Source organism: Mustela lutreola, chromosome 14, assembly GCF_030435805.1.
Source record: "Mustela lutreola isolate mMusLut2 chromosome 14, mMusLut2.pri, whole genome shotgun sequence".
Taxonomy (NCBI): domain Eukaryota; kingdom Metazoa; phylum Chordata; class Mammalia; order Carnivora; family Mustelidae; genus Mustela; species Mustela lutreola.
The window spans coordinates 41,739,567-41,762,447 of NC_081303.1; the positions used below are offsets into that span (position 1 = coordinate 41,739,567).

The 22,881-nt window shown below is 47.5% G+C and overlaps 1 long non-coding RNA gene across 3 annotated transcripts; it reads right to left on the reverse strand.

Moving 5' to 3' along the window:
* Positions 1 to 257: 257 nt before the first annotated feature.
* LOC131814781 (uncharacterized) lies at positions 258 to 22,855 on the reverse strand. 3 transcript variants are annotated; one of them, XR_009347453.1, is made up of 5 exons: positions 22,547 to 22,855; positions 21,986 to 22,071; positions 5,604 to 5,735; positions 5,352 to 5,515; positions 258 to 2,431 (listed from the first exon to the last, which is right to left on the reverse strand). It is a non-coding gene; the product is annotated as an uncharacterized LOC131814781 (long non-coding RNA). The 3 variants fall into 3 exon arrangements; XR_009347451.1 differs by lacking the exon at positions 21,986 to 22,071; XR_009347452.1 differs by lacking the exons at positions 258 to 2,431; positions 21,986 to 22,071 and adding an exon at positions 2,505 to 3,000.
* Positions 22,856 to 22,881: the final 26 nt, after the last annotated feature.

The following is a 22,881-nucleotide window of genomic DNA, read 5'->3' on the forward strand; positions in this document are numbered from 1 at the left end:
GGCTCAATCAGTTAAGCATCTACCTGCAGCTCAGGTCATGATCCCAGGGTCCTGGGATCGAACCCTGCATCAGGCTACCTGCTCAGCTGAGAACCTGCTTCTCTCTCTCTCTCCCTGCCTGCCACTCCCGCTGCTTGTGTGCTTACTCCCTCTCTCTGTCTTTCAAATAAATAAGTAAAATCTTAAAGAAAAAAAATTTTTTTTAAATTAGGAGAGGCAATCATATATCCAGGAAAAACAATGCTGAGCTGGCCTGGATGAACTCTAGGCAGCATCCCTAATTCTAGAAAACTATGGAACTCGAGGAATTCTATTCAGGACAGAACGCAGCTCCAGAGCAGTTCTGGGGTGGGGGACGGTGGTGCTAGCAGGAACCCGGCTCTGCCCAGCGTCTCTGCAGTTTAGGTCTCCCCTGGTTTAAACATGTCCTAAGGGCCTGGTATATTTCCCTCATGGTCATGGTTGGTCTATTTCATGGTGCTTTCTCCTTCATTATCCCATTGGTGGTGGAGTGTGTGTGTATGTGTACATGGGCATTTCCTTGGCCATTTGTGTCATGGGAAGCTTTCCAGAGACATTTCTATGAGTATAGAAGCTTCAACAGAATCGGGAGCAGACAGAGGTGGGTTTGGGGGTAGGGAGGGGGTCTGCTCGTGCCTGTGCCTTCTCTTCTCCATGAACTCAGCCATTCGGCATCCGTGACATCTCTCCCATTAAGCTCACTGGAGGGTTTGGGGGCAGCTCCTCTTCCCTGCTGTTCTTTGTACACCCACCCCCTCTCCCTGTCCTCACCCCCTTCTATTTTCTGCTCTCCTTTCCCCTCTGGTTTCTTCAATTTCAATGAGTTTATTGGCATGACGAATGTTGCCAAAGCCAATAGCACTGAGTCTCAGCGTCTGGGGATGGATTTCACAGTGGGAAGGGGGTGACCGGGGCCTCAGACCACATTCCCACTGTGGGTTTCTGCTTCAGTCTGAGGGGGTGGCAGGCTGCCAGGGACCTTGTTCACTTGGATTTCCAGTCTCAGCTGAACTCAACAGCCTTGTCTCCAGACAGGGAGAAAGTTCTTATTATGGCAGAGGTCATGTCTGGAGCCTCAGTTCTGGGAGGGGTGGGGGCTTCAAGCTTATGTTTTCAAGAAGCGGTTTAATAAACAAGTCCCACACTGTCCCCTACAAACAGTGCTGTTAAAACTCCAGCCTCCCACAGACACTCCACACCCACAGGCTGGGGCCAGGCTGACAAAGACCAGCCACACTCACTCCAGGCGTTCGCAGGAGATAAGAAAGGGTCCTTGACAGTCTTCTAAATAAGTGAGAATCTTACCTTTTTCCGTTATCACCGCCCTGCCCCAAACACACACACAAGAAGAACAACTTGGAGAATGAGAGATAAGCAGGAGAAAATGGATATTGTTACAACTAGAGCCTCAAACATCCATTTCAAGGGAGTGGCAGCTAAGGAAGTCTCCTTCCTAATGAATGAGCCTTATGAGGCTTATCAAGCTCCTATTCTGCCACTCTGTACTGCCCCACCCCCGACCCCGCTGGGTACCTCAGCGGATGGAAATTTCTATTTGCAATGAAAATCAACTTTGGAAAACGTCACAGCAAGGGACTTTTTTTCCTGGCTGCCCCAAGATTGATCTGGTCCATAGGATGCCCCAGATCATTGCATTCGGTAATTTCATTCTGCTTATGATCTATTTCTTATACGATCAATATGATAAATGCGATGGAGAGCAAAGTGGGTTGCGCCGATGCTGGTGCAGTAAAGAGGAGAGAGGAGCACTGGGCTGGCGCGCTGTGTGTCTCATGAAGCAGAAAAGCAATTCAGTCAGACTAAAGGCTACAGACAAGGCGGTATATTCTCCCTGATAAATGCAAATGATGTGACTGCATTCCCCACAGCCCACATGGGGAGGGTTGGGGGAGGGGCGGAAAGCCCCGCTGTCTGGGAGCCCAGCATTCCCTTAGGAACCCACAGACATTCTGCCCGTGGCAAGCGTATAGGGTATGGGGGGGAGAGTCGGGGTGCTAGGAAAGAAGAATTAGAATTTGCTTAAATAATCAGGGCTAATGGCAACCCCTTCTTCCTGACCCAGCCATGCCTCCGAGCATTGCCCGTTTTAAGACAGTACAACTGAATCAGGCATCCGGCAAGCAGAGAACCACAGGGAAATAGCAGACAGAGCACTGAACCATGAGAACCCCATCATCCTCTCTGAGCATCCAAGTTCCCCTGGCTACAGGTCTTGTTAGGTAACAATCAGTTTCGTCCTCTGCGTTGTTATTTGGTACCAGGGCCTTCTGTTCTCCCGTGTGAGCTGATGTCTCTAGATGTCCTCAGATAAGCCATCCAATTCTCTGCATCAAAGTTTCGTCATGTGTTCTGGGGAATCAATTAGATCTCTGCTGCTGCTGGAGAGTGTCTACGAAGACAGAATGAAATAAGGTAGTATGTCATGTGCCGAACGTGTCGGGTATTGGTTTAGCCACAGCAAAGCCCCTAACATGAAAAAGAGGGGCGACAAGCCCTCAGAAAGTTTAGAGATTAATGGGGATGTGGCTGAAATGCGTGATAAAAAGAAACAAGACCAGTTCACACAGAAGAAAGAGTCCTCACCCAGGAGGTACAAAGTCTGATTTATAACCACGGCTGTACCACTCTCTCATTTCACAATCCCACAAATTCCTTCCCCACTTTGGGCCTCAGTTTCCCCAAAGGAACATGAGACAGTTGAGTAATCTCTAACGCCACCCAGCTCTGACTTTTTATGGTGCTGTGACAGGTTGAGCCCTAAGGTCGGTGCAGGTGTTCAGGAGTGAGGTGAGCTCCAGAAGGAGATGTGGCAGAGCTAGATTTTAGAACAGGCAAGGGCGAGCTTTGGCAAAATGGTACAGAAGGGACATTCCAAATGTGGAAAATCAACTTTATTAAGTTGTCTTCAGTTTGAGGCGAGGACGTCCTGATCAAGCGGACAGTTTGCGTAGCTGGAACCTAGAGAAGAATAAAGGGAAAGGTAAAGTGGTACGGAAGGTGCCCTTGGCCTCTGGAGGGAGGAAGGAGTGGAATGTGCTGCCAGGATGGGTGGGCTCTTCACACTAGTGGTGAGAAGAGCCTGGCCTGTTGCCTTCGCCCACTCCCATCTGTGTCCAAAGGACCTCAGCCTTAAAGATCTTTCCCAGGAGTGTTTTGTCACAACCCTGCTGTTTCTTGTGTTCCTTCAGGAAATTAAACTGGAAGTTTCTCAGCCCTGCTAGCGTTTGGTTCCTAACAGACACTTTCTTCTACTGCAGAAAGCCTGAGGAAGGCTAGGGAAGGTACGGGAGAGAGTATTGTGGATGGGACTGTCCTTGTAGGATGGATTCCAGCAACTCTAAGTTGCTGATTCTCTGCCTTCCCACACCTCCCTCTGCATGGAAGTCTGGTCTCTGGAGAGGGGCAGGCAGAAGGCCCCCTCCCTTTTCTTATCTAGATGGCAGAACCTGTGAGGAGATCGTCACTGGAAATGTTGGTAAGTGGCCACTGCTCTGAGGGCAGAGCTGGGAACTGTGATCAACTGAGAGTCAAGCCACTCATGGCCTGTGTGAAAGTGTCAGGACAGCTCATCTGAACAATTCCATTTGCAAGGGACCCAGAGAACTGTGTCCAAATATGTACTGCGTCAGTCGAACATAGATCTCAGATTGTATTCAAGATGACCATCCATTTGCTCATGAGGCATAGTTTCACCTACTGGGAAAAGCGCTAAGGAACTGCATCCCTTCTCTCTAACTGAGATGGCTGAGGCTCGCCCAGGGTCCCATAAATGGTAACGAGAAAACCGACAGGTCTAGACCATCTTTCTGAGGACACTGGGGGCGTGGGCAGGAAGAGGGGGCCATCCATGGGCAGAGGTTGACCCACAGGAAGCAGTTTGCAAATTAAGAAAAGAAATAAAACTTTAAGAAATGGAAACGAGTTATTTTAGTCAAAGCTTCCTCATTTCATCTCCATCCAAATGCCTCAGCAACTATCACACTCAGAAAGGAGTGCCGGGTGGTGTTATGGATCAAAAGGCAAGTGCCCTCCAACCCCGACCTGCATGAAATGAGTTGCCTAGAATGACAGCATCAGCTTCCTTATCAGTGGCTGAGGATCATCAGCCAAACCAAAAAAAAAAAAAAAAAGCATGGGCTTGCCATCCAGAAAGAGGGATCTCTCATTCTTCCCCACCCTTCTTCCTTCTGAGTTCATTTTCTATTGACTTTTCTCAAACTTCTTTGGGTTCTTGGCCTTGAGGAGATGTTTGACTTGCTCTGCCGGCATCCCAGACTGCTCTTCTTTTGTTGATAATGAGTTCAAGTCACATGAGAAGCCGGACCTCACTTCTGAGGCATGTGGGCAAGTCCCAAGCGAGACATCTCTACGGGCCCTTTGATGTCCTCTCTAGTCCTCGGACGACTCAGACTTCACTTTCTCCAGAACTCTCCAGACTCCTGATGCTCCAGAATAACACCAGCACCAAATATCCAAGGGAATTTTCCAATAGGAAGACTTCCAAAATCACCAAAGACTTGAATTACCTTTCCATAATTGGGAAAGTCCACCAAATAGCAGAGAAATGATCTTTTTCTTTTTCCCCTGGCTTACTAATCAAAATGCTGTCTGCTTCCAACCCAAGGAATGTCATGAGACCTATTCCCAACGAGCTCAACCCCAGTAATTGGAAGCAGCCCTGCCTCGTCTTTGGTCTTGGGTATTTTCATCATTGGACTATTTGAGCCAAGACATAGGTTTTGCCAAGGAAAACTTTCCTTTGAAACCTCCATCTTATCCAAACAGAGAGCTGAAATTGACTCTTGGCAGCTCCAAAGATAGTTCTGAAAAATAGGACATATGTGTCAGCCAATCCATGGGACTGTCCCCAATCGGGGGGGGGGGGGGGGGGGACTTGCATATAAACCCATCTTTCCTTCCTGTAAACTGATAAAGTCAATGCACCTGTAACAAGCTCAGGGACCTGCTATGTGGCCCGCATGTCCAGTTCCTTTGACTGTGACCTCCAAATCCTTCTACTCTAGCAGGTTCATGAGGCAAAAGAGCTACAGGTACTCGGTGAAAGGGGAGAGCTGAGTATAGAAGAAATGTGGCTCCATTCTTCAAGGGGAGACATTTGAATGTCAGCTCTCAGCAAGACGACAGTTTGGGGAAGGTTGGGTCCAACTCGGAGGACTTGCAATCCTGGAAATCAGACTACTTGCAGGCATGATTTCCTTGGGGAAGGAGCGGGTATTTATAAAGGAAACCATGTTTATACCCAGAAGCTGAAGAAAACATTTTGCAAATATTTAGGCCAATGAGCTTACCTGGAGAACAGAGGGCACATGATTGGCACACTGCCTTCTGTAGGGGAGGGTCCAGGTAAGGGACAGATGGGACCTTATTGAGGAACTCCAGGTTTGGTGAGTTCCCTCCCCTGCTGCGGTCTCATCCTGGGTTCCTGGTTTCTCTCCCAGTTGCTTCCATAGCTCTGAGAGGTGAAGAATTGGCATATCATACTCAGGACTCACTTTCACCGGGACGAAAACTACTTAGAACCATAGAATCTTGGGACGCACCTGCTTTCAGCTCAATCATGATCTCAGGGTCCTGGGGTTGAACGCTGTGTTGGGCTCCCTGCTCCGTGGGGAGTCTGCTTCTCCCTCTCCTCTGTCTCTCCCCATGCTCTCTCTCTCTCAAATAAATACAATCTTAAAAAAAAAAAAAAAAAGAACAATAGAATCTCATAATGAGACACCACCTTAAAGCCCGTTTAAGTCAAATGGCCAGTCTCAAGCTAGAATGCCCACAGAGCATAATCCACACCAACAACGGGACATCACTGCCAAGAGCACAGGTCAATATGCCGGGGAGCGCAGGCTGGCATCCCCCCAAGGGCTAACTACATACCAAGGCACATAAACCACTTTGCCAGTTTAGGGGATGACTGATGGTTAAGCTCATGGGCTCAGAATGCTTGGAGTTCGACCCCCCTCTTAGTCCTACATGACCTTGGACAACTTATCTGACCTTCCCTGCCTCAGTTCCTCATCTGTAAAATAGAGATAAAAATAATACTTACCTCTTTGAGTCTTTGTGAAATTAAAATGAACTAATATAGATCAAGTACTTAGATCCTGCTAGCCCACTGAATCAGGCAACAGAGATTCCCTTCATTTAAAAAAAATTTTTTTTGAAATGAAATCTTGCCATTTGGGACAACATGGATGGAACTAGAGCATATCATGCTTAGCGAAATAAGTCAAGCAGAGAAAGACAACTATCATATGATCTCCCTGATATGAGGAAGTGGTGATGCAACATGGGGGCTTAAGTGGGTAGGAGAAGAATAAATGAAACAAGATGGGATTGGGAGGGAGACAAACCATAAGTGACTCTTAATCTCACAAAACAAACTGAGGGTTGCTGGGGGGAGGGGGTTTGGGAGAAGGGGGTGGGATTATGGACATTGGGGAGGGTATGTGCTTTGATGATTGCTGTGAAGTGTGTAAACCTGGTGATTCACAGACCTGTACCCCTGGGGATAAAAATATATGTTTATAAAAAATAAAAAATTAAAAAAATTTTTTTAATAAATATTCCTATGTATGTACAAAAGCATAAATATCAGCATAATAAGCCCTCGTGTATCAAGGTAGTACAATGAATGCCTCACTTAGCTTCAACAGTGATCCACAAGTAGTCATTCTTCTCTCTCTACAGGCCACCCACCTCATCTCTCCCCCCAAGTGTTTTGAAAGAATTCATATTTCATCTTAAATTATTTCAGTGTGTATCTCTGAAAAGGGGAACTTTCTGAAAAATCAATAACCATACTCCCCTCAAAATATACAAACAAGGCTATAATACCAAACTTAATCTTGGTCTTATCTATGTCTCTCTTGTCTCCCTCTCTTTCTTTCTGTTGCAAATGATACGAGGAAAGGTCCACACTTTGCAATTGGTTGATATGTCTCTTAAGTCTCTTTTAATTTATAGGTTCCCCTTCAATTCTTTCGTTCGACCATTTTCCCCTTGTTACTTTTTAGTCTGGAGATTAGACCATTTGCTGTATAATGTTTCTGACAGTTTGGATTTTGCTGATTGCATATCATTTAACATGTTCCTGTGTCCCTCTGTATTTCCTGTAAATTGATAGTTAGATCTGCAGGCTTGATTGATTCAGGTTCAATAATTTGACAAAATTACTTCACAGGCCGTGCTATGTATTTCTATGAGAAGGTTCACAGTGTCTGGCTGGTCCTTTTGTTGTGATGTTAGCAATATCAATGATCATTATCTACATTTATTTACTCATTGTCAGGTTGCCAAATAAAATACAGGATGTCCAGCTACATTTGAATTTCAGATAAACAACAAACAATTGTTTAGTATAAGTATATCCCAAATATATATATATATATATATATACACACACACACACACTAAGCAATTAGTTGTTGTTCAAATGAAATTTATATTTAACTGGGAGTCCTGCATGTTCATTCACTATATCTGGCAACCCTATTTAGGGGCTGTAAAATGGTTACATTCTAATTCCGTGTGTCCTTCTTTGTTGGTTGCAATGCTTTTATACAGAGAAACTTCCCCTCGTCTAGTTGATAGACCTGAAATACCGACCATAGATGAGAAACAGGATAAATGCTTGATTTTTTTTTCTTTTACTTATCAACGTAAAAATGATGAGATAGTTCCTCCAATGACCGAGAGACCTATCATTATGAACTCATGAATATGAATGTGGTTGTTGTGAATTTCAACCCTTTGCAGTTATTATCCATCCTGGTATGTCTAAGCTGTCCCATCTCTGGTCAGTGAGAATCTAATCTAGTAGGATCCTGAGTCCTTCCGAAATGGGGACACCAGTGATGTTTCATATGTAGCTTGATTTCTGATATGACAAGATTTGGGGGACTCATCTTGTATATTTCCTGCACTGGCTTGGCATCAGCCATTTCTCTAAGAAATCTTGTTTCCTTTTAAGAGAAAATGGTATTTAGAAAACATAATCTAGGAACGAGGGTTGTTCCGTGCTACCGAATTTGTTCATTTCTTTTTAAGTCTCTTCCATACAGAGAGCCACTAAACGTGTACTTTTTAAAAGATAATATATACTGGGATGTTATAATAATATTTCCAAGACAGATGCAGAACCACAGGTATTTCCTCTCCTCAACAATCTCACATCAGTATGTCATTTCTCCTATAATAAAAATCCCTGATCTCAATAATATGCATATAATTGCTTATATGCCAACACATACACATAAAACAATGGTACAGTCTCACAAAACCTACAGCCTCAGAACAACAATAGAACACCACCACCAACAACACAGCTGCAAAAAATAGCTCCAGGTTTTGTTTCATTTTGTAGTTCTTTCTGTACTTAGGGCATGTCCCACTAGGGATATAAAAAATACACCCTTGTTTTAAGTTACTTGAAATACTTTCCTGGTGTGGTTATGCTCCAACTGGATATACATTTAAGTTCTTTTTTTTTTTATCCCCTCCTTTCATTTTACTTTCTAAATTTTTTAGGGATTGCTTTTTTTGTATTTTGTTTTAAGATTATGTAAAAATATTTACATAATTCCAAAGACAAATCTATAAAACATGATTTATTCAAAGAATTGTCATGCCTATCCTGGCCTCCTCTATTCTCTCCCTCTTTCTAAAGGTACACATGTTATTTTTATGATCTATCCTTTATTGGTTTCTCCTTCTGTAATTACTTTAATCTAAATAGATACAAAGATATATCTGTATCCTCCTCATTTTTCAAGATTCCACTCCAATATCATTCTTCTGAGCCCACACCACCCGGAAATAGAGTACTCATCAAATCGATTACAGCCAGAAATATATCCTGCTGGCAATATACTGATATGGTCACACAGATTGTTTACGGCCACCCTCCATCCTGACTGTTCACGTCTCAATTCTAACTGGTTGGTTCCCAAGTTTTACCTAATTAGAGTTTGTAGCATTCATGTCTGCCCCTCTCGGTAGCAAAAGTTGCTAGGATTTCCTAGAAAGCCAAGGCCAGACCAGCCCTTACGCGTTTTTCTCTTATATCCCACACAGCCAGAGCCACAATGAAAATCTGTTGAATTGAATGCATAAATCAGTGCTTATTAGCCCTGGATAAGCATCCAAATTACCCATGCCACTTTTTCAATACACTTTTAAAAGTACAGGTTGCCAAGTTCTATCCAAGACCCACTGAATCAGAATCGCCAAAAGTGATCACCAAGAATGTGGATTAAATAACAAACCATGATTCTGCTTTTAGCCAGCTTGAGAGCCGTCGACCAACGGCCACTCGCGTAAATGCCCTGTTGGAGCACCTACAAGGCCCTTGGAGGGGTCACTTCTCGGCTGATCCTCCCCTCTGCTGTTGGAGATGGTGCCAAAAGGAAAACTTAGCCAGCCAAGCCATCTACCTTGAAGATTTTCTCCCGAGAAAAGTTAAAGACGGATGGAGGGTGGGTTTGGGCCTCTCGAAGAGAATTGGTTGTATGGAAAGGTTAATTACATTTGAAGGTCGCACAGTTTGTCAACACCTAGGATGAAACTGGCTTTGTGATCTTCAGGCCCAGAGCTCTGTCACTCTTAGCAAAACAGCTGCTTCCCTTTACCAATCCTAGGATTACCCGAGGGCAGAGATGACACAGGGCTTCTCATCCCTTCCGGGGAGCATCCGTCCCCAGGCAGGACTTGAAAGCCAGAGGGGATCTTAGGGATCAAGTCCAATCCCTAAGGTGAGACAACTGTGGCCTGCATCAGAAAGGGCAGTTAAAGGCAGCGCTAGGACTAGGATCCAACTTCCCTGCCTTCCTGGCTTTTGCCATCAGGCTTTTCCTTCCCTGGCTGTCTGTACACCCCATCCATTCTCGGCTCATTCCCACTAACAGTCCAAGTTCAGAGGACGCCTTCTGGTATGAACGGAACTGCGTAGAGTCTCGGACATCTAGTACAGCCACGCGGGTTAATGTAATGTGTCTGTGACTATGGAGAAGGCAGGAATCAGACCCTCGAACTCTTCTCTGGGCTTCAGGGACAAAAACCATGGCCAGGCGGGTGTCTAACGAGTGACAATCAGTGTCAGCTGAGAGGAAGAAGCCAGCGGGCTGAGAAAATCCCCTCCTCCTACAATAAGTTTAGATGAGCTCTCCCGTTTGATTTTCCTTGCTCATCCTAGCAGTGAAGAGAGGCCATGGGTAGGTGGGTTGGTCGGGGGCAGGGGGTCTCCCAGAAGCAACAGCACACTTGCTTCCTCCATATCTGCCTTTTCGCTTTTATCCAGGGCTCTCCAGGCCAGAGATAGTCTAATTGGTGTCCTGGTGGAAGGAGATGGTGGCTGAGCCTTAGAGAAACAAGGCTTAGGGATTTCTTCCATTGTGCCCATCTCCATAATCCTCACCATTCCCTATCCCCAGCTCGCAGTCTGAACCAAAGGCTAAAACTGGAGGGGGTCCACTTGGTACATCTGGCTATTTTGGAAAGCTCCAGGGAGGCAGTCATCATGGTAATCGAATGCATCAATTAAACCCAACAGATTCTTTTCAATCAAGGAGAGCGTGCACATGAACACACACACATGCACACACGCACACACTCTCATGCATACATACACAGATGCAATCGCCTGTCTCAACATACATCCAGGGCTCACTCTGGCCTCTCTGGCTTCTACAGTGAGAGGCAAGGCAACAAATGTATTCAGTCCACAAGAATGAGGTTATGGGAGATGAAGGAAACCAGAGGGGGTGGACAAGCATGCTGGTGAACTTGAATGTATGCCAGAGAAGGGGGCCGAAGGGCTTTGAAGGCAAGAGTCCTATAGGGATGCTAATCGTGAGTATTTTATTGTGATTATTCTGGGTCTCTTTCTCTCACTGGGGATGCACACAAAACTGTGACGTGGGGTAGGATCCTCCCGGCGGCTCGCCTATTGCCTTTGGAAAAGAGGTCAGTCAGTGGTAGAGAAAAGCTTTCTGCCCAAGGCTTTTGGAGAAATCATTCCTTGCACTGGATTAAGGTTCAAAAGGAAAATTTAGGCTAGAATTTAAGAATCTTTCAGGCTAAAGGTACTGTAAAACTATAACAGGTGCCAAGAGTATTAGTAATATATTCTAGGCCTCTCAAAATTTATAAGATGGTAAATGCCTTATCATTAGATGCACTCAAAGAATGACCACCTACTTGGTCAAGACTTTATTTGGAAGTAAGTTCTTTGCAGATGAAATCAAGTTAAAACAAGGTCATCCGGGACGAGGGTGGGCCCAAATCCAATGAGGGGCGTCCTTCTAAGGTGTCATTGTGCACATCCATGCGCACACTCGTACGCACATCCGTGGGTGGAGAGAGATGGCTGTGTGAACACAGAGGCAAACATTGGCATGATATGGCTACATACTAAGGACTGCCAAGGATTGTGGACATCAGCCAGAAGCTGGACAAAGCAAAGACTTCTTCCCTAGAGCATTCCAAAGGAACAGGGCCCTGCTGACTCCTGGACTTCCCCCTTGGAGCTCCAGCACTGGGAGAGAAGAAATTGTTGTAAGTCATTCAGCTCATGGTCCCTGGTTCTGGCAACTTTAGGAAACTCACAAAGGGTCAGACCGAATCGCCTAGAGGGTCTCTTTCCACTGCAACAGCTATAGTCTTAACTTTGTGGGGGTGTCTTTGTTGGGAGTTAATACGGCAACATCTTTCTGGACTGATTTCCAAACGGTCCTATCATAAGAGGGAAGGAAACACAGCTGCAAATGAGAAGGAAGGAACTGTGAGAGCCATGGGGCCCTGTAGAGAGAGCGCCAACTGGACTCTCCTTCCCTCTGGGAAGGGACCGATTTTGTCACACAATGAAGTTCTCACCCACAACCACTCCCTTCCTCCTCCTCCTCCGTGAAAGTGAAAACAACTGCATACTTGGTGATGGCTCTGGGGACAGGAACCAGACCCCAACGCCCAGGGCTATCCAGTGGGATTCCGGACTCAGGAGCCCAATTCCTTCCCAAACAATTAAGATAATCCAATCAATGCTGCCCACAGCACACACTAATGCCATTTGAGGCAAAATCTCCCAGGGCAGTGGTGGGAGGGGGAGAAGGAGCCACGAAGCGGAGTGGGCTCAGTCTCAAGGTCAGTGTGTTCTTGACTGAGTTACCTGAGCCGGATGGCTCTGAGGCAACGTCAATGCCTTTCTCCAGGGAACCCACGGCCAAAAGTAAAGATGGCATATGCTAAAAGGAAATAGAATCATCCAAAGATTTGAAGGACAGCCCCCGCATCTCCCTGAGCAATGCAGGGGGGCGAGACCTTGTTTTGATCCCGGCTTCTCCATTTATCAGACGCATCCCCTTGGGCAAAGCACTTAATCTCCTAAACCTCAGTGTTTCGTTGGAAAACAGCAACGGTTTTACCCAAGTTCCTGACTTTCTTTGCAAGACCAAAGAGCATCAGGACAGACACAATGCTTCTTGCTTCGCAGAGGAAGAAAATGAGGCTAGTCCCCCAACCCTTCCCATCCTTCCCCCCCACCTGAAGGCCACCACCAGTGAATGACAGACACGGGCAGCACAGAGCAAGGGCCTTGTAAATAACATGTTTTCTTCCACCAGACCCTGCAGTTTACACAACTGTCCGTTGACTCTCATCACAATACTTTGATGTCCAACTTCTTTTCCTGTTTTATGGTTGGGGGAGACGGAAGTCAGCAAGAAGTTGAGTCATTCTGCTGAGACCAAGAGGCATCAGTACGGGAGCCAGGAATCAAACCCACTCTGAAATCTCTGCTCTTAGCAACGACAACTGAGCTTGCCAATCTTTTTAGGTTACCTGCTTATCGTGTACATGAAAACTTGGTATATTATATTATTACATTAATGTTAACTGTTAAATGTTATCGCAGTAAGGGAAGTGGGTGTTAGTTTGAGTCTGAAACTCATCCAAAGCACAGAGGTGATTCTCGGGTCCCGGGATGAGGCGAATATAAAAATTGCAAAACAGTTTGGCATATTCTTCTGTTGAGGATCTTTTCTGAGCTCATTAGTCAAGGGGGAAGAGAGGATCAGTCAAGGGGGAATAGGGTTCTCGAGGTGCTGATGGCTGTCCTCGCCAGTGTAACAGGGAAACCCAAGGCATCTCTAATGCCTCAAAGGAGGAGAACTTTGACCTCCTGACATTTCCTGTGTCATCTCGCTCCGTGCATGGAAGACACCCAGATCCGTGGAGCAGAACTGGACAGCTCCTGCAGTCAGCCTTGGTGAGGAACATGGATCATGGGGGTTCGTCAGTGTGGGTCCACAGGAAACTCCAGCATCAGAACCAAGACCTTCCATTGGCTCTGGCAGACTGAAGAGAAGTTGGAGGGAAGTGGTTAACAGATGATAAATAACTTTCACTTCCAGTGGAAGATACAAGAGAAACGTAAGGTATGGTCCTTGCCCATAAGCAATTTGCAATCTAATGAGAGGAGGCAAGTGCTGGAGTGAAGCCTACTGATGGGTAACAGAAGAGGTCGGAGTGGATTGTAGCACCAACACAGCACAGCAGAGCAGAGGGGACCCAGGACTTGGAATTAGAACATCTGAGTTCCACTCTCTTCTCTGCGATTCCCGGACATGTGATCTACATGTTAACTTCTCTAAGAGAAGGTGATCTCTAACATCTCTAAAGTGGTTTAAAAAAAAAAAAAAAAAACAAGGCAGATACCATAAGGGCAGGAATTCAGCAAGCATTTGTTAAGTGGCCTTTCTCTACCAAGCTTACAGTGGGTAGGGACAATTATGGACTCTTATACACTGAGCATAAAGTGCCCTTGGCCAAGATAGCAGAAAAGAGATGGGTCTGGAGGAGATCCTGGAGATTGCTGAGCCATTGGACGGCTGGCGGATGGACGGGAAGGGGGATGATGACACATTCCAGAAGGCAGGAATCCCATGGGCAGAAGTTCAGGGAATAAAATGAGCTTAGCGATTGCAAGGGACTGATGGGGAGCCAGAATGCCTGGGGCAGGTGGGTAGGGGTTGTTAGAAATAGACTGTGCACAAAGGGTAGGGCAGGATTCTGAAAAACCTTGAAAGATGGCCTCTAAATCCTCTGATATTATAGTTACGGGTGTTATTTTTATTCAAGGGAAGAAAAAAGAAAAGAAATGCACGCTGCTCACCCAAACATCAGGACATTCTGTTCCTCTGTGATTGTGCTTCGTTGAAAATGCTCTCCAGCAAAAAAGAAAAAGAATGATTAAGGGAAAAATATAACTAGAACCACATTCATTTCAACTCCACTGAAAGCACAGCAGGAGGAAGTCGCTGTGTTTGCCAAACTCCAGAAAGAGACACAATTGATGGGGGGGTGGGGGGGAGGAGAGGGAGGAGCAAACAGGAGATGGGAGATGAGGGAGGCACTGCTGTTTTATTCTCCCAAGAAGATGTTGTAAATAATGGCAAGGTATGGTGCACGAAAGGGGAAATTACTATGACAGGGCCCTTTTAGGGAGGAAAATGGAACTAAATACACGTTCTGTTATTCCTGATCTTTCATTCAACCCCCCCCCCCCATTTACATGGGGGCTCCCTGGAGCTGATGTTTCCCCTTTGCTGTCACAAGTAGTCATTGACTGGAGCCCATCATTTCAAAATAACGGCCTGCAATTCTTCCATTGTCGTGATTAATACAGGCTAATAATTATTAGCCACACTGAAAACTGCACAGGAAAGAGGTGCGGCTGCCAGGCTGCCCAGCTCTATGGAAGCCAGGAAAGTTCCCCGTCGTTCCACCAGAGGGGGGTGATGTCCCCGAGAGACCAAGGAAGGCTTTCTACTCTCACCTTCTCCAAGAGGCCAGGACCTGGGGCTGCCTCACCCCGAGGGCAGTAGCCTGGGATGAGATTCACCCTATCGCCGTCAGGGACCTTGCAGAACAACGCAAAATGGGAATTGCACAAGAAAAACAAGAGGCTGGGGCTCCAGGCCGGTGGGGGAAGGAGAGAGGAGGTGAGTGAATATACGATACCCAACCATCCGAGGCTCTCAAGCCTTTGAAACATCAGGAAATATCGTTGGCTGAATGGATCGAAGGGGCTGGAGTCACCCGTGACTCAGGAAGATTCATAACGCCAGAGCCCTGAACAGAAGAGTTTATCAAAGGCCGGCAGAGAGAGTAATCATCCCACTCGAAACAACTCAAAGGCAAAACCCTATTTCTCAGTTCTGTCCCTATATTGCACTCTCGCTGACTTTTTAGGCACTGGGATGTCTTCGCCACTACAAGGAGGCTTTCCCGTATCTTCTGCCCTTCCTTCATCCTTCGAGGCCAGCAGTGGAGTGGCGGTAGGGAGGCAGGGCTAGGAGAGGGGAGCATGGAGCCTCATTCTTGCTTCTCACAGATGCGGGGACCGGGGCCAGTGAGGGACGGGACTCATGCAAGGCCAGAGAAGCTCAGAACCGGCCTGGCTCAGAACCCAGGTCTCATAACTCCCAAGAGAGTAGGCTCCACTCTCTGCCTTTTGGTGGAAATCACAGCCTTTTCATTCGCACTGTGATTCTAAATAAACACAAGCCATTCCAGAAAACAAAAACAAGCAAAAATGGTGCTCTGACCCCAGAGGGGAAAAGGAGGAAAGTGAGAAGAGAAAGATGGACGCAGAGAACGGTTCTTGTCCCCTCCTTCCCGCGTCATCCTCCACCTGGGACACCCGGCAAGAGACAATTTCACAAACTGACACTGAGGGAGAAGCATGGATCTTTCCTTCTAGGAATTCAAAACTCAGAAGACAAAAAGCAAGGCTAAAGAGTTTTATTCCGGTGCCTATTAACCAGTTGGTGATGCCGGTGATAATGCAGTGGTTTCCTGCTGGCCAAGGGCTTGTGCCATTTCTGGATTATTTCTTTTCGGACCTTTTCAGGTCCTGCTGCTCTGAATTTACAGCATGGAAGCAGGCACTGGGGTCTGCACCTGGACGGCTGGGTATCTGATTTACTGAAGCAATGTTTTTCTTTGTTTTTGCATGGGGCAATGGACTTGACCCTCTGCCAGACCTGGGTGAGGTCCCACCTACCCCCACTCCTGCAGGGCCCTGGACCAGCCCCCACAGGTCTGGCTCGAGACCTTCCAAACTGCCCTCAGCGGCTGCTCTTCTCTACCTTTTGGCAAACCAGAGACAGGACCCTGGGGCTGGGTCTGGCTTTTCAATACCAGCTCCAGTCCCTGGGAGGGTCTGGGCTCTGTGTTAGGTACTCCACCTGTCAGTCAGGAAAGAGAAGTCGGAGGATGGGGGCAGACAGAAGGGGAGTGTAATGTTCTGTCCCAGAAGAGCTTGCAGTTCGAGGCAAGAAGAAATTCTTCTGCTATCGCTCTTGTCTTTCTTTCTCCCCTAATTAGGAGGAGATGTAAGTTCAATTCTGTTGGGGTTTGTAGGGCACAAATGCAATCAAGGCAAAGGCAGACACCAGTGTTTTGCTCACCCTGCTCCCTGTGGGTTCCCACAAAGACGGACTGGCGGGCTCTCTGGAAGGAGTGGGGGTCACACGCGTTGCACCCAATTATCCCATTATTTTGAGAGGCGGGCATGGCCACCTATGTGGCACTGGTGCAGGGCAGAGGCGACAGGAGCTAGTAGAGAGGTGCCCGTGCTGGCAACTTCTTTCCTCCGGGCCAGCTCTTATTGTTAAACACACGTCTTGCAAAATGGGGAAGAATTGAGCTCATTAGTATGATTGTTTGTAATAATCACGATAACAACTACAACATGCTCTCCTTTGTAAGAGAAGATGACACTCGTGACCGTAAGTAGGGCTGAAGCTTTCCCTGACTCAGGATGAACCTGCAGGGGCTCCCGGGGGGCAGTGGAGAGCTAAGAGGGATGAAACCCAGCGCCTCCCATTTCCTGGCATCTGAAGTACAGATTCCCACAGTCTCATCACTTTTGCCTCCTCAGAAGACAGCAAGACTGGAGAAAAGGGATGTCAGATCAACCTTGGCTCCACTTCTGACCACATCACATGCTACCTGGGTGGCCTAGGGACCAATGACTTGACTCTCTGGCCATTAGTTTCTGCATCTGTAAAATGGGGTGATGGTACTCACCCCGCAAGCTGAGATTGGCGAGGCTTATGTATCATATGGGTCTTCTGCTGACCGCTGTGGCTGAGATGGGGTCATTCTCTGCAGATAATTTTAAGCAACTGAAGGTATCATTTTGCCTCAAGAAAGAAACTTGGACAAAATGATCGCTTCCTATTGGTTCTGAAAGTTTCTGATCCCAAAGGAAGGAACTGTGCTGCCTCCGTCCAATCTTAACCCCACAGCCCTGAGTGTGCCTGCCACCAGACGGAATCCTCACGAAGCCTGGAAGCCCAGTTCCAGCTGAATCTTAGAGAGCAAGTATCCCCCGAATCAACCTGGGCCATCGGAGCCAGGGAGCTCAATGTGGGGCTTCCTGGCAAGTGAGGGCTACTGAGCGGGGAAGGACCTCGAAAGTGCATCTTCATGATATACCTCAGGCAGGGAGGGTCCATGCCATTCTCAGTCCTCGACAATTAAGGGAGGGTTCACTGAGGCACCTTGGACACTCTGCCTGCTTGGCAGATGTGGGAGGACATGCGCTGCCTGCTCCAACGTGCATGTGCTTTATGATTCCGTAGGGGAAGGTAAGAGGCAGGATCTCTCTTGCTCTGTAGCACTTTCCAGTGGAGGCATGGTAGGGAAAGAGACCCGGAGTAATAGGGAGACGAAGAAGCCACCTCATAAGCAGAAGTGTATTTCCTTCTCTTTCTGTAAGATTTATTTATTTATTTGAGAATGAGAGAGCACAGACGGGGCAGGGGGAGAGGGAGGATCCCAAGCCGACTCCACACTGAGCACACAACTGACACGGGGCTCGATCTCACAACCTTGAGACCATAACCTGAGCCAACACCAGGAGCTGGGTGCTTGACTGGCTGAGCCACCGAGGCGCCCCAATAAGCAGAAGGATATTTCTAAGCCCAGCTACTTTTCCCTGGAAAACCGAACAAGAGAATGAACTGTAGATAACCACAGCAGAGAAGTAAGTTTGGCTCTGGAAGGAGCTTCTAGATTTTAAGGCAACCTCCCCATATGCTTGCATAATTCTCTCCGAGTCACAGCCAATATCTTATTTGATTCTTGTGAAGCAGAATATACAAGGCAAGGAATAGCATTTCCACTTCAGAGATGGGGAAACTGAGTCACAGAGCAGCTTAGCCTGAGATTACAGGACCAAATAAATAGTGCCTCTTTTTTTTTGAATCTCTTAGAAAAAAATAAGGAAGGAGGGCCCTTTCACAGACTCACAATGTAGGCACAGAGCAGCAGCCAAAATTGCGAGCAGAGGACTTCACGCAGCCCTCACCTTCCACACCTGCAGCCCAGCAGTCCAGACTCCCCACCTAAAACCCCTTACCTTGCACGTTCTGATTCCTGTGGATTGTTCCAGGGTATTGTTCAGGTAGGTTTAGGCTGCAGTTGGTTGGGCCTCACAGAGAATAACGTCCTCCCAGAGGAGCATACTAGATGGATGGGGGAGGGGAAGAGGCTTCGGGAAAGAGGGCGAGGTATACGGGACTGGAGGTAAGCTCCGCTTGTGGGAGGTTTAGCGAGAAAGGAGTGAAATCTTGCCTTGTTTGATCTGGAGCCTTAACAGGCTCGCTACTGTTTAAAGTACACAGGAAAGCGGGATTTGTGAAAGGATAAGAGGGGACGCAAGAGGGGGGTGACATCTTTATGAATGGTCCTGAGAATCCCGGAGCAGGGGCCCCGTGGCTGTGTCCTGGGCCCGTGTCCCCACGGCTTGGTGTGAGGTTCACCAGTCTGGCATCCCAGCAGCCTCTCCTCCAGGCACGGGACTTGGCCCACGTACTCCCGTATGGCCTGTCAGACCCATCCCTCTGTTCCTAACAATGCGGGGGTAGAGGAGCCCGGGACCAGGGTCCACTGGGTGAAGGTGAAGTACAGGATGGGAGACAGAGGGGCCCACCCACGAGAGGAACGTGTCCCTGCCTTGAAGGCTCGGGGTGAGGGCGACTGGAAGATGACACGCATTTGGAGTAGAGACCGCTCGAGTTGGCGGCAGCTTTGGGAGCTAAATGCAAGCCTGGTTATAGGCCATGCACTCCCCCAAATGTCCCCTGTTGACACTGGCAAGCAGGAGGCCCTGACCTCTGTCCCCAGCAGTCAGGTCACGCTGCCTCCCAGGCCCAGCCCCCATCCCACTCCAGGCACCTTAAATATATGCACACACACACACTCACAGGCAGCTTTCCCATGCAAAATGCGGATGGCTTGCCACCTACCCCCCGCCCCCCACCACCTCTGAAAGGGAGCAGACTTCATGCTGAAAGCCTGCCAAAGTATGGCCGGCTTCCAGCACCAAAAATAACTCCCGGGATCTGAGGGGCTACTGCGCTGGCGTCTATTTGCGGGGTTGGAGCTGCTGCAGTGGCAGAGAAAGGACTCCCTCTGGGGATCGGCTGGTTGCCCTTTTGGGCCTTTTAGGCGTCTCCCCAAAGTCTGAGGCTTGCTTTCTGGAGCCTGAGAAGCCCTGCTCAACCGCACTTGCCCTCTGCAGGAGAAATACTTACTCATTTCTCCCAGAAAAAACCCAGCCCCGTTTCTAGAATGCTATTGCCTCATCCTCTTCCACTTGTCTGATCTTTATCCCCAAGTCCCCCGTCCGATGACGAGCAAAGAACAGGCAGTGGCAGGTGGGGGGTGTGGTGTGGGATAACAGGGAGCAGGAGCTACAGATGACTTTGCAGGGGTGAGGCTTCAGGAGCACCGCCACTGGCCAAGGTGGGCAGGTTGGGGTGAAGGAGAACCCTGCTGAACTTATTAGGATTTTCCAAAGATGGGAAATTGGCACAAGACAAAGAGATGCCCGTCCATCCAGCCATCCAGCCATCCAGCCGCCTATTCATTCATTTGCTAAGTATTTATTAAATACCCACTACTTGCCCAGAACTGTGCTGGGCTGGGACCGTCTGTCCTTGTGGAAATAAGGATGTATTTCAAGGCATTGGCAGAGTCTCCGTGAGTCCCCAGGGGTGATGGGTTTGACATCAGCTGGACGGGATGAGGAAGAAGACATCAAAGGCCAGAGAAACACCAGGAAACTTGAGTTCCACGAAGACATAGACAGGTCCAAGGGTATGGAGCCTATTAACATGATTATTAGCATGATTTCTTTAAAAAGTAGGTGAAAAGATAATGAGGTATACAATTCCATTAAGAAAGAAATTTCACAAACGTATTGTCAATAAATAATATTTGTGGAGTGAATGAATGAATGAATGAATACCTAGTGATTGAAGGGAAGCACTTAGCAGAGCACGTTGAAAGACCCAAAGCTTGTGTATATTGTCATTATTTCACAGGATGTTACATGTAGATACAAACCATGAACTTGAGTTGTTCTTTTTTTATTCCCAAAATATATCGTTATAATTATGTACTTAACTAATAAGATCCATATTTATTCTAGCCTATTGGGACTAAAAATATGAACAGATCTTTCCATGTTAATGATGCTATTAATTCTTCCAATGGTTTTACATAGATCTATTTTAACTCCATCAACTATGGGAAGATTGGAGGTAGAAATTCCCATCTCATAGATGGACATACTGAGAGGTCCAGAAATGTTAAGCGTGCTTCAGCCAGGGTATGGCTCAGTGGACTGAATTAGTGTTCTCCTGGTGGTTATGCTGACGCCCAAAACCTCACAAGACTCAGATCTTAGACCGTGCTCAGTGACAATGTGGAAAATTGGCGATATTGTGTTATGCTGCCTACAACGTATTCTTCCACGTGTCTTCTCTCTCCCTTGCTCTCTCTTTCCCTCCTTTCATTTGGAAAGCATGAGGAGGTGAGGGATGAAGGACCGGATGGGTGGAGGAGTCCGTTTCATTGTATCCTGTCTTGCTCCTCATCCTAGGATTTATTTCTGGACCACAGGTGGGGGAGGTGTTATGAGACAATTATTTAAATTTTGTCTCATATTATATTATATCTCATATTATATTATAATCTTCCCAAGATGTGATTAAATTGAGACATGGGGAAGAGATGTGACCCCTTTCCAGGGTCCCACAGCATTTGATGTAGAACCAGAAAGTCCTAATATTCAGCCTCAAGCTTTATCAGTTGAATATTTTCAACCCTACCACTGGCTGTCTTGGGTGTAGTTGGCCAGACTGATGTTCCATGTATCGACCAAATGGGAGAAATGTTTTTCTAAAATCTTCTAGCATCTTCTTCAAATCATATTTTTTAATAAATTATGGTTTATATGCAGGCTACTCGGATAAGAGGGTAGACAAGACTGTCTGGATGGGGAGACAAGACCTACTTATAAAGAGAAATAAATAATAATATGGGGTAACTTATGATAATTGCCCTGAGGGGTGCCAACAATAAATGCTAAAGTAGTTCAAAGGAAAAAGCAGGTATGGATCAGGGAAAACAGCTTAGATAGATTCTATGTGGCTCCACAGGACACCACCAGGAATAACCAGTGAAAGTCACAGGGAGACAAATTTCAGCTAATTACAATGATGAAAGAACTTCTGAGAAATTAGTTCATTTCTGTAGATGAAGGAAAGCCTAGATTTTCCTACACACATATTGTACACTGTGTTGAATGCACGATCGTGCAAGGCCACCAGTGAGTCTAAATTTCCAACTACCACCACCCCTTTTCTTAAGCTCCTGCTCAGAGAATTTCATGGACTCCCTCCAGGGCTCCCCGGAGTGATTTTTAAATTTTTTTTTATTTTTTCCTGTTTGTACCACTGAGGACCGTGGCCACCAGAGGGCAGTAGATGGAGTTTATCCGAATACTTGAACATGTTGAGTAAACTCGCCTGTGCTTTAATCGCGAGCAGGGACTACGCAGATCCTGCGAACTCACCGGGGTCTAGCTTGCAGGCCTCTTTCGGAAAGCCGCGTCCAGGCACTGCGGACATGCTGAGACTCTATGGCACGGAATCAACGGTCCTAAAAGCAACCGAGGCATTGCCATCCGGAATCCAGAAACCTCTTACCTTAGGTTATTAAAATAAGTTATTTTACCTCCACCTCTGATTGCCCTGCCAGGCAAGCTCCCTGGGCCTGAATATGGAAAGCGCGCCCCGCCGGTCCCCCCCACGCTTGCCCGGTGCCCAGGATCCCTAATAGAGCTGGAAGCTTGAGCTTCAGAGCAAAGCTCACCTTTGCATTAGAAAAATAATAATAACAACTTCAAACCTCATTTGACAGCTTGTTGGCTTTTTGAAATTCACGAGCAGAGGAAATTTGCTCCCACCAATTCTGAGGCCCCGTTCTCGACCGCATTTGCCAAAGTCCATTCCTCCTCACTCACCCCTCACTCAAATTAAAGATGAAGATGGAGGTGTGCAGGATGGGCGCGGTGACAGGTGATGCTAAGGCGGGGGTGGGGGAGGTGGGGGGAGCACATCCCCACTGCCCTTACCCACTCTGCGGGCGTCCTGAGCTCTACGCACAGGGGTCTACGCCAGCTGAGCTCACAAGGCCTCCACCAGAATCCCCAGGCCCTGGCAGATTTTCGTTGCCCCCCTCGGCCACTTAAGGTGGCCGGTGGGTCCGGGCTGAGCTGGGCTCAGGGCGGGCAGCCCGGAGGCCTCCCGATGCCAAACCTGATTCTCCTTTGTTGACAGTTCGCGGAGGAGGCAGTCCGGGCGGGCGGGGGCAGGGGCAGGGGGCTGGCGGGCGCGGCGGTGCCAGCGGCGGGCGCGGCCCCGGCCCGGCGGGCGCGGCCGGCAGGGAGGGGGTTAACGCGCGCGGCCT